The sequence below is a fragment of the Pelophylax lessonae genome (genome assembly GCF_965119305.1).
Source record: "Pelophylax lessonae genome assembly, chromosome: 5".
Taxonomy (NCBI): Eukaryota; Metazoa; Chordata; class Amphibia; order Anura; family Ranidae; genus Pelophylax; species Pelophylax lessonae.
The window spans coordinates 149,640,955-149,653,757 of NC_138772.1; positions in this window are offsets into that span (position 1 = coordinate 149,640,955).

The following is a 12,803-nucleotide window of genomic DNA, read 5'->3' on the forward strand; positions in this document are numbered from 1 at the left end:
AATCACAAAGAAAAATGCCCGCCAACCTACTGAAAGAAAAGAACATGGCCCCTACAAGACATGTCAAATTCCATTCCTTTTTTCATACCAAGTTACATCTCTGTGTCTCCGGCAATCTGGGTCCCCCTCTGGCAACATACTCTCCCATGTTGATGGCATGTAGCCTTGTATGGTTCAGGAAGGGGGGTGTACACATGCTCGGCTCTCTCCCCTTCATGGCCTGCCAGACTGCATGTTTAGACAAGGGCCTGGTATATAATTTGGGGATTTTTGACATTGGGTCATCCTTAAAAATCATTGCAGATAGCAAGCAACTGTGATGCAAGTTTGAAAATGACTTGCTAAGCTTTTGCTAGACTTACCAGGCTTCACAATTGTGTTGCACAATTGCAGCAAGTCCGAATTGCATGACTCCAGATCAACTTTCTTTGCAAACATTCTTTAAGTCTACTGCAAGTACTGGTTCAGTTATGATGTTCAATAGTCATCCCACCACAAGGGGTCACTGTGGCTGAATTTTCATGCTGTAGACTTGCAGAGCTCTTGCTGTTGACTCACCACTGCAACTTTGCTCTTGAACCAGAACTTGTGCTTCAAGTGCTCCGCAAGTGTAAAACTTGCCAGTGAATATGTGCAGCAAATTAACAGACTTACAATTCAACACTGCCATAAATGTGTGGCAAGTTATCCTTGCTATCTGGGATAATAGACCTTGGGGGCCTTGTATGGATTGTGGAGGCACCCTTACACCGAAAAAAAGTCTACACTCCTATGTTTACATTTACCTGGCCGCCAGGAATTAGCTGGGCAGAGATGAGTCACTGGTTGTTAGAATACTGGTGGGTGGTGGCTCCCTGACAACCAGTAAGGAGCTGTCACATTGGGCAAATGTAGTATTACTGCTGCAAAATGTTTTATGTTCCGCTGCAACCAAAGGTCTGGTGTACAATAAAATACAGTGCCCCAAATGCCACAAATACCACAAAAATGAATGCAAAAATAATTTAACCTATAGTGAATTGATCACAGAATCCTAAAAACTAGGCTAATATTTTAATGCTGGAAAACCCCAAAATGGTTACAAAGTACCATTTTGAAAACCATAACCTTTCAGTAGTTATTTTTCTTTGCCACATTGTCACACCACAGAAGTTTAAATGTTACTGCACCAGAAAAGCTGATATTAATTACAATTACACGTTTGCAGATGGCAATGCCCTATCCAGTTTGCCACTCAGAGTTTGTATATTAATAAAGATAGTTGTAAACCCTGATTGATATTTAGTTTGCTAAAGTACTTTGTATCAGGTAAAACTGCCTTTTTTTAAATAAAATACTGTGGTCACCTTTTTTCTTCACTCTTCATTGCATCTTAGTGAACTTGATCTATGTAACCTCTTTGCAGTCTCTTCCCCTCTACCCCTCCCCTCTAAAGTAGAAATTTAGTAAAAAAAAATAAAGTCCTGCTAGGTCACTTCGGGCTGTCCCCTTTTGCAGGTATATCTATGTAAAAAATTACAAAATAGGTGTTTATACTGCATAAAACCTAGTAATACACAGTCTCACCCTGCTCTGCACATGCTTAGTTGTTCTCTATTTTTAGGCACTGCCTAATTTATAGAGGCCGAAACTGCTGATCTACTGCAAATGTGACAGTTAGCAATCCCGGCATTCCAAGAATGTAACTATTTTTTGAAACTGTGAAATCAATTGGTTTAGTTCCCCTTTATGATTCACTGTTGCTCAGGGGCTCTGGGTTGCATCAAAATGGTAGCCTCCAGCAAGAAGAAACAAGAACAATGCTGGAGGCAATTTACAGCACGCACTAATTTTGGTAGTATACTTATTCATGTGGAATGCATGTTCCTTATAAAAGAACATTACATTTTATCTTGTTGTTATGGGTAAAGTTCTGCTTTAAGCTCCAGCAACAGAATTATGTCATGTGGGTTTGCTGGTGGTTAAAATGGACAACCATGTTTGTGTCATGTGTAATGAAACAAACACTTGTAATCTGCATTAAAAGTTTATATGATAGAGTGGCAATGCAGGATAAAAATTAAGAGAGGAACAAAGCACTGTCACTACATAACAGGATGGGATAACACCAGGTAATATTTAAATGGAATATTTAAAAATATTGCAAATTACATTTAAAATCCCATTACCAAGGTAAAGTTATTGGGGGGAGTAGTAGGGAATCAGAATGCATATTAAGTTAGTCTTAACCAGTTTTGGACCGGAAGGTTTTGCTGCCTTAATGACCAGGTCATTTTTTGTGATTCGGCACTGCGTTATTTTAACTGATAACTGCGCAGTCGTGCAACGCTGTACCCACAAAAAAAATAGATTTCCCACAAATAGAGCTTCTCTTTGATGGTATTTGATCACCTGTGCAATTTTTATTTTTTGTGTTATAAATAAAAATATAGCGACAATTCTGAAAAAAAAAAAAAAAACAATATTTTCACTTTCTGCTATATAACATTCTCAAATTTAAAAAAAAAATCAAATGTTTTCATCCTTTTAGACCGATTTGTATTCTGCTTTGATTTATGTGGTATATATTTGTACTATGTCATTTATGAGTGCTGTGCCTCACACAAAGTCCCCCGGGCAAATGTAGCTATATTGTATTCTGCTACATATTTTTGGTAAAAACAAATCCCATTAAACGTATTTTGATTGGTTTGCACAAAAGTTATCACGTCTACAAACTAGGGGAAAGATTTATGTCATTTTTATTTATTTATTTATGTATTTTTTATTTTTTTATTTTTACTAGTAATGGCAGCGATCAGTGATTTTTAGAGGGACTGTGACATTGCGGCAGACAGATCGAACCCCTAACTGACATTTTTGACACTTTTGGGGAGGACCAGTGACATTACTACAATAATCAGTGCTAAAAAAAAATGCACTGTTACTGTAATAATGACACTGGAAGGGAAGGGGTTAACCCAGGGGTGATCAAAGGGTTAAGTGTGAGCCTAGGGGACTGTTTTCTAGCTGTATGTGGGAGTGACTTGTGGAATCAACACAGAGACCTAAATAGGAGGATCACAGCATCTCTGTGTTCATTCCAGAGAGAACAACTATCTGCTGTGTTTACAACAGCAGACTGTCGTTCTCTCTCAGCGAGCTGGAAGCGATCACAGGTGCCCGGCAGCAATTGCTGCCCCTGGTCCCATGGATCGGCTTTCCTGCTTCCTAATGGGGGCAGGCGCATGCCTCTGGCAGGGCACGCGGGCCACCAGGAGCGCTCCCGTGAACCGCCATACAGGTACGGCGGTTCGCGCAGCCGAGGCAGCCTGCTGCAGTATGTCTGCGGTGGGTGAGCGGTCAGCAAGCGGTTAAAATTGTGCTCTGCTGTATGCCAGTGCCAATGTTGTGGTGGTTTGTGAATATAGAATATTATATGTAACAGCTAAAAGAATATTTTCTTTACAAAGTGTGTCATTATCATACAGTAACAATGTCCACATTAGCCTGAACGTTGAACAGATTATACCTGATTAGCTGCCTATAATCAGCTTTATTATGTGTACAAGTCTGACTCCCATGGCTGATTAACTTTCATTTTGATCCATCGAATTGTTTTTCCTTCTATTGTTTCCTGACTATAGGGAATTACATTAGGATGTTGAATTTTCAGACTACATCTATTTGGCAATACCGCACATTTCTGTGACCAAACTTGTTAAAAACAGCACTCACGTCTTACAATCAAAGGTTAGAATTAGTTATGCTCAGCATTGCCCCACTTCCCATTTTGTAAATAATCTTGGAGCACCACCACAAGAAAGAGAAAAAAAAATGAATACACGTAAGTTATTAGTATGTATCTTTGGCCTGGTTCAACAATGTCACAGGTCTTCCTTGGACTATTCTTCCTTCAATGCTAGGTGGATCCTAAAGGCTATGGAGGCTATTTTTAAGTTTTCAGCGCTATCACACTTTGAATAACAATTACTCAATCATGCAACGCTGTACCCAAATTAAATTTGTATAATTTGTTGGAGACAGCTCAAGTTTTATTTTGGTGATCCTAGAGGTTATGGAGAGTGATGATATGGAGCCACTCTTGGCAGCCTTTCTTCTGTGTCCAGGGCAAGGGATGGGACCATTAACAGCCTCAATACCGGACACTTTCACCCCCTTCCTGCCCAGTCCATTTTTACGTTTTCCATATTTTGAACATCAATTACTCTATCATGCAACACTGTACCCAAATTAACTTTTTATAACTATTTTTGAGACCGTTTTATTTTGGTGATATTAAGAGCCCATTCACATTAGCGCGACTTGTCAGGCGACTTGTCAGCCTGACAAGTCGCACTCGGTCGCGGTCCATTGATTAGCACAGGACCCATTCTAATAGGAGCGACCTGTACTACTTTGGAGCGACCTGGAGGTGACTTGCATAGACTTCCATTATGTGAAGTTTCTGCAAGTCGCGCCGAAGTCGTGGTGCACGGCGGTGCACGCGACTTCACAGTTCGCCCCCCCAAAGTCGTGTCGCGCTAGTCTGAATGGGCTCTTAATCACCACTGGGTTTTTTATTTTTTGCTTTTGCTAAAAATGTTCTTAGACTCTGTTATAAAGTTTTGCAAACTAGAATTTTTTCTTCATAAAGTTAGACAAACATTTATACTGCTACACTTTTTTAAGTAAAAATAACTAAAAAAATGGTGTTTAATATTTAGTCTGTGTGAAAGGTAAAGAGTCTAAAAGCTATTGTACATATATTTGAAAATTGATCAATCCTCATGTACTGACTCAGGTACTGACACCCTAAGGTAGGGATTCCCAAACTACGGCCCTGCAGCTGTTGCAGAACTACACATCCCAGGAGGAATTGTAAAACTCTTGACATTCACATACATGACTAGGCATGATGGGAATTGCAGTTCCTGAACAACTGCATGGCTGTAGTTTGGGAATCCCTGCCCTAAGGTATTTAGTGAGGCATGGTAAGTTTTTTGAAGTTGTCATTTTTTTTCACAATTTGGACTGGTGTCTCACTGGAACATAGACAGTTGGATGTGCAGATGGGTCTGTTTAGTCACAGGCAGAGACATTGTCAGCATATGGACTGAGGAAGTATCCCCCTACCCACCCGCAATCCCTGGCCCTGAATGCCAGCATTTCAAAATTCCTGGCCTTTGAAATGCTGTCATTCTGGCTGCTGGAGATGCAGAGTTTTAAGAGCCTTATGGCGGTGGCTGTCTCACAGTATGTCGTGCCCAGCCGCCACTACTTTTCCAGGCAAGCCATCCCTTCCCTGCACAACCAAGTGGGTGACAAAATCAGGTGTGCACTGTGTAACGCCATCTGTGGCAAGGTCCACCTAACTACGGATATGTGGACCAGTAAGCACAGTCATGGACATTATATCTCCCTAACAGCACACTGGGTAAATGCAGTGGCGGCTGGGCCTGAGGCGGATAGCAGTTTGGCGCATGTCCTTCCACCAGGGCACTTCAGTTTGCCTCCTGTTCCTAACTCCTCCTACTCCGCTTCCTCATCCTCTACCGCCTCCTCTTCCAGTCAGTGTAACACCTTCACCACCAACTTCAGCACAGCCAGGGGTAAACGACAGCAGGCAGTTTTAAAACTTGCCTGTTTGGGTGAAAAACCACACACCGCACAGGAGTTGTGGAGGGGCATTGAACTGCAGACCGATGAGTGGTTGCTGCCAGTGAGCCTCAAGCCCGGCCTGGTGATGTGCGATAACGGGTGAAATCTCATAGCAGCTCTGGGCCTAGCCGGTTTGACACACATCCCTTGCTTGGCGCATGTGCTGAATTTGGTGGTGCAGAGGTTCCTTAGAAATTAACCGATATGTCAGAGCTGCTGCAGAAAGTGCAGGCCATCTGTGCGCACTTTCGGCGTTCTCACCTTGCTGCTGCTTGCTTGTCAGCGTTGCAGAGTAAATCTGGCCTTCCCTCTCACCGCCTCATATGTGACGTGCCCACAAGGTGGAACTCCACCTTGCACATGCTGGCCAGACTGTGCGAGCAGCAGCAGGCCATAGTGGAGTTTCAGCTGCAGCACGCACGTGTGAGTCACTCTGCGGAACAGCACCACTTCACCACCAATAACTGGGCCACCATGCAAGACCTGTGTGCCTTGTTGCGCTGTTTCGAGTACTTCACCAACATGGCCAGTGCCGATGATGCTGTTCTCAGCTTAACTATCCCACTTCTATGCCTTCTTGAAAAAACACTTTGGGCGATGATGGAAGAGGATGTGGCACAGGAGGAGGAGGAGGAGGAGGAGGATGAAGAGGTAAAATTTCTAAGGGTTTCAAGGCAGTCATTTGCAAGTGACTCCGAGGGTGGGTTCCTGCACACACAAACGTCAGGGACACAATTGTCCAGCAGGGGCACAGTTCTGGAGGATGACGAGGATGAGGAGGAGGAGATGGAGGAGCATATGGAACCATGTTCACAGCAGGGTGGCACCCAGGCCAGCTCATGGCCATCACTGGTGCGTGGCTGGGGGGATACAGAGGACACAGAGGATACACGTACCACAGAGGACAGCTTTTCGTTGCCTCTGGGCAGCCTGGCACACATGAGCGATTACATGCTGCAGTGTCTCTACAACGACCGCCGAGTTTCCCACATAGTAACTTGTGCTGATTACTGGGTGGCCACCCTGCTGGATCCCTGTTACAAGGACAACGTCCTTAATTCCCTCACTGGAGCGTGATTAGAAGATGCGCGAGTAAAAGCGCACGCTGGTAGACGCGCTGCTGCTGGCATTCCCACCTGACAGCGGGGGAACAGTGGAAGCACAAGGCCAAGGCAGGGGAGGAGGAGGAAGAGGTTGTCAACGCTGCCAGGGCACCGCCAGCACCTCAGAAGGCAGGGTTAGCATGGCGAAATGTGGAAAAGCTTTGTCAGCACGCCACAACAAGCAGCTGTACTAGCAGCTGATATGGAACGTCTTAGCAGGAGGCAGCATTTCACTAACATGGTGGAGCAGTATATGTGCACACGCCTAGAATGACGGGTCTGCCCCCTTCAACTTCTGGGTCTCCAAGTTGGGTACATGGCCTGAGCTTGCCCTTTACGCCTTGGAGGTGCTTGCCTGCCCTGCAGCCAGTGTATTATCTGAACGTGTATTTAGCACGGCTGGGGGCGTTATCACAGACAAGCGCAGCCGCCTGTCCAGAGCCAATGTGGACAAGCTCACATTCATTAAAATGAACCAGGCATGGATCCCACAGGACTTGTCCGTACCTTGTGCAGAATAGACATGTATACCGGCCTTACCCAGCCATTGCTGGATTTGATCTTTCTTACTCTTTTGGGGTGTACCCGAATTTAAAAATTTTTTTTATTAAAAACCAAAACCAGCGTTGGCTACCTTGTCCTCCTCCTCCACTGCCGGCGCCGCTTCCACCTACACCGACATATCCACCGCCATATCCTCCACCACCTCAACCTCCTACTCCATATGGGCCTTGTCCTCCTCCTACATCATTCAAGATGATTATTTTTTATTTTTCTGTTTTTTATGTTCTTTCAAGTTATTTCCCTATCCACATTTGTTTGCAGAGCACTTGCCATGCTCGTAAGATGATTTTCATGCAATTTGCAGCCCTCTAGCCCTTTCCATGTTTGTTTTAGAGGCATTTAGTGCTCAAAAGTTCGGGTCTCCATTGACTTCAATGGGGTTTGGGATCGGGACAAAGTTCTGGTTAAGTCCGGGTCACGAACACGGACTTTTTTTTCAAGTTCGGTTGAACCCGCTGAACCCGAACATCCAGGTGTTCGCTCAACTCGAATTATGGACACTGTAACTGCTGTGGCGGTGATTAGGGACACTGTAACTAATGTGGTGGTGATCAGGGATAGTGTAACTAGTGTGGTGGTGATTAAGGATGATCGAACAATTGGGGTCGACCATCGGTTCGACCCGAACATTGACTGTTCGAAATTCGGCCGAATTCCAAACTTTTTACGGAAAAAGTTCGGAATTCGGCAACCAGAACCGACCAAAATGCAATGGGACAGGAACTGGGCTTTAAAAGCCCGTGATTGGACCAGAAACATCAGTAAAAGCCAATTGAAGGGGCAGGAGGATGCTAGGAATGTGATTGGAGTGACTAGGGGGTACAGAGGCCAATCAGTAGTGAATACGCCCCCAGTATATAACATAGCCCCGCCAAATCTCTAGCACTGTAATACAGGAGCTGTGGAAGAGAGTGGAAGCAGTTCTGTTACTCCTGCTGCAAAAGTGTCATTTAGCAATTATTAGTGTGAGGAAAGGGATATCTAGTGTAGTTAGGGTACTATATACCACTATAGTTAGATTCAATAATTTTGTTTCTGTAGGGAAAGTGTTATGTGTCAGGGTGACCGTAGTGTAGTGTAGGGTGAACTGACTCTGACTGCTATGCCAGGGTGACCAAACTCTTCCATGTCAGGGTGACCGCCATAGAAAAAAATTGTTTGTCTTAGAATTTTTAGTAGAGCAGGGATGTGGTTACGCTGCTGTCACACCTGGGCGTTTTTGTTTCAGGCGTTTATTGGGCTTTTTTGTGGACGTCTTTGGAGGCAGACATGACATTTGAACTTCTGTGTAGGGGTATATACAGGTATACACACACACATATATGTATATATACACATACACACATATAGGTGTGAAAGTAGTGGAACCCCATCCATCGCTAATGAAATTATTTGCAGGGATGTGGCTCCGCTCCTATCACACCTATATGTGTGTATATGTATATATACATATATGTGTGTGTATATATACTCCTATACAGAAGTTCAGATGTTATGCCTGCCTCCAAAGACGCCCAAAAATGCCCAAAAAAATGTCTGCAACAACACACCTGGGCGTTTTTGTTGCAGGCGTTTATTGGGCATTTTTTGGGCATCTTTGGAGGCAGGCATAACATCTGACCTTCTGTATAGGGGTATATATACACACACACACATATATGTATATATACACAGACACACATATAGGTGTGATAGGAGCGGAGCCACATCCCTGCGCTAATAAAAATTCTAAGAAAAATTATCTTCATTTCAAATTTGAAATTTTTTTCAATAATTTTTTCAATAATTGGCTCTCTATCAAAGACGACAATTTTTAAGAACTTTTTTTGTGTGATTAATAGTCCCTGGGGCGTGACCCAGAACCCTAGGCACTTTTTAGGGGCATTTATTGGGTTTTAGGGCTTCAAAATGGTGTTTTTTGATTACCGAAGTTCGGTTCCCATTGATTTTGGGTGTTCTGGTCGAACTGAACTTTTCAAAAGTTCGATCATTCCTAGTGGTGATTGGGGACAATATGACTAGTGATCAGGGACATTATAACTGGTGTGGCAGTGAGTAAGAATAATGTAACTGTGGGTGGTTGGCAGATGCAATCTGATCAAGATGATTTGGAATCCGCAGTTGCTGTATGTATTGCATAACATACCGATGTGGGTACCCATTCACATTTTCAAACAATTCAACACGGTCTACCGTGCACTCATTTGGAGGAAACAGTCCCCTAGAATTCATTTAGAGACACTTCAGGAGGCTGCAGATAGTGGCGGATTGGCTGTACCAAACCCCTACTATTATTTTTTGTTGTCCCAGCTGCAACACGTTACAGGTTGGTTACTGGACAGTGACTCTGATCCTGTCAGGCGGGTCATCCAGACGCATCTGGCAGGTGGGGCACTGGTGAAATCTTTGGAAGCAGGCGTCCTGCGGGACTCTCCTGGCTGTCCCACCCTGGTGCTCCTTGATAGGATTTGGCAGAGAGCTAAGAAGCATTTTGCTTATGACGGTTTCTCAAAGTACTCTTGCATTATAAACAATGTTAATTATCCCGAATTGGATAAACTACGGAGCTCTCTGAGGTGGGACAGTTATTGAGTGCGAGTTATCTCGCAGCTGCAGGGGGGGTGTTCTTAAGGACTTCCAAACTATTCGTGATGAGTTCGGACTACCCAACTCCCTCTTTTTCCAGTACTTGCAGCTGCGGCACGCTCTTACCTCCCAGTCTAAAGTCTCTCCCTGGGCTCTATGCCACCCTGTTATACTAATCAATTTGGTGAGCTCTACAGTTAAAAAGGGGCAAATCTCCTCACTATACACAGCTTTTATGGAACACATTTCTAGGGCTATGTCATTTAGATGCAGGGAGGCTTGAGCTGAGGATCTGGGTCCCATCTCCTCTGAGGAGTGGACTGGCATTCTAGATAATGTACTTAAGGTCTCTTTATCCTCTTCGCTAAAGCTTACGCAACTTTTTATTTTACACCGTACGTATAGGACTCTGCAGCGCTTGCATCGCTGGCAGAGGAGGGACTCCCCCCTTTGCCCCCGATGCAAGGTGCACACAGGCGACCTGTTGCACATGCTTTGGAGATGCCCGAAGTTGCACCGCTACTGGCGTGCAGTTGTGCGATCAATTAAAGACATTTCGCAGTTGACTCTGCCTGTAGAACCGAAACTGTGCATTCTGGGATGGCTGGACGAAGAGCTCTACCCTCCTCCGGTACATACTGCGGTCTTCAGGGTTCTTTTTCTTGCCAGGAAACTGATTTCCACCCTTGCACCTTCTCATACTGAGTGGATAGAGGAAGTTAAGGTGCTCTTGAATAGGGAACATCTTACCTATAAACACAGAGGGAACACGCTGAAATTTGATTGTATTTGGGGCCCTTGGCTTGACGTTCCAGGCCTAGCTCCCCTTCATCTGGTTTCTAACCGGCTTATGGGAGGGGTAATTTCCTCAACATAGTAATGCTGTGTGTTTTACTTTTCTGACCTGGCAGACGTGGGGGGACCCTGCTCGATGCCCTCTATTTTTCATTTGAGTTTGATAGCAGGACACTATTATTAGCGCACTCCCTGTAGGTAGTTCACCAGAATTCACCGGTTTTGTTTTGCTGATGGCGATGGTGTCACTATGTATACTTTGGAGGTTGATAAGTATCATGCATAAAGTGTAGAGATAATATTACAGTACACTGTTCAGTGGGTACGTTTCTGCAACATTTAATATTGGTCCCTGTTCCTTACAATGTTATCAATGCTTACTCTAGGCTACACTGTCTGTTTTTATGCACTATTGATGCCTTATCGCCTGTTTGTTGGTTTTGTTTCTGTATTGTGTGAAAAAAAATTCAATAAAAATAATCTGATTAAAAAAAAAAAGAATAATGTAACTGCTATAGCAGTTATTAGGTACACAGTAACTGGTGTGGTGGTGATCTGGCACACTATAACTGATGTGACGGTAATCAGCGATACTGTATCTAGTGTTCCAGTAATCAGGGACCCTGTAACTGGTGTGGTGGTTATCAGGGACACTGTAACTTGTGTGACAGTAATCAGGGATACTATATCTGGTGTGGCAGTGATCAGAGACACTGTAACTGGTGTAGTGGTGATCAGGAATACTGAATATGGTAATGCCGTAATCAGGGATACAGTATTCAGTGTGACAGTGGAAAGGGACACTGTGACTGCTGTGGTGGTGGTCAGTGACACTGTAACTGGTGTGGCAGTTTTCAGGGACACTCTAAATGGTGTGGCAGTGATTAGGGAAAATATGACTGGTGTGGCGGTGATCAGGCACACTGTTATTGGTGTAGCAATGATTAGGGATACTGTAACTGGTATGGCAGGGATCGGGGATACTGTAGCTCGTGTGATGGTGATTAGGGGTACTGCAACTGCTGTGGGACAATATGACTGGTGTGGAGGTTATCAGGAACACTGTAAATGATGTGGCGGTGATTAGGGACAATATGACTGGTGTGGTGGTAAACAGGAACACTGGGACTTATGTGATGATAATCAAGGATACTGTAACTGGTGTGACGGTGATCAGCGACACTATAACTGGTGTTGGAACGATCAGGGATACTGTATTTCGTGTGGTGGTGATCAGGGATACTTTAACTGGTGTAGATGTGATCAGGTATACTAAATCTGGTGTGGCGGTGATCAGGAATACAATATCTAGTGTGACAATTATCAGGGATACTATGACTGCTGTGGTGGTGGTCAGTGACATTGTAACTGGTGTGGCGATAATTAAGGATACTGTAACTTGTGTGGTGGTGATTAGGGATATGTAACTGGTGTGGTGGGGATTGGGGATACTGTGACTGGTGTGGCAGTGATAAGGGACAATATGACTGGTGTGGTGGTTATCAGGAACACTCTAAATGGTGTGGCATAGATTAGGGACAATATGACTGGTGCGGCCGTGAACGAGGACTCATGTGGCGGTGATCAAGGATACTGTAACTGGTGTGGCGGTGATTCACCAGGTGAATGTACCTGGGTTATTAATCTCAACACACTGCACAGAACCCACTTCATAAAATTCACTCACATTTATTGGGTAAAAAACAAGCATATTAAAACTCAGCTTCTCAAGTATTCCAGTGAAAACTCCTACCACCAGGCTCAAACTCTACACATTACGCCACCAATGCACCTGGCTTCATATCTTTTACCTAAAAAATATGAGTGCATTTTATGAAGTGGGTTCTGTGCGTTGTGTTGAGCTTAATGACTCAGGTAAGTACTGCGCTATTGGAGGCTGTTTTTTTCTGTTTGTTGCCTATGACCTATGTGTGAAATGTGTGGAGCCATCTTGGAGAGGGAATTCCACGGTTTTCAAAGGAACCTGTACACAGACTTGTATAAAGTATTCAAAATTTCTACTTGAGTAAAAGTACAAGTGCTCGATCAAAAAGTGACTTGAGTAGAAGTGGAAGTGCTCGCAGAAAAAGTTACTTAAGTAGAAGTACTAAAGTA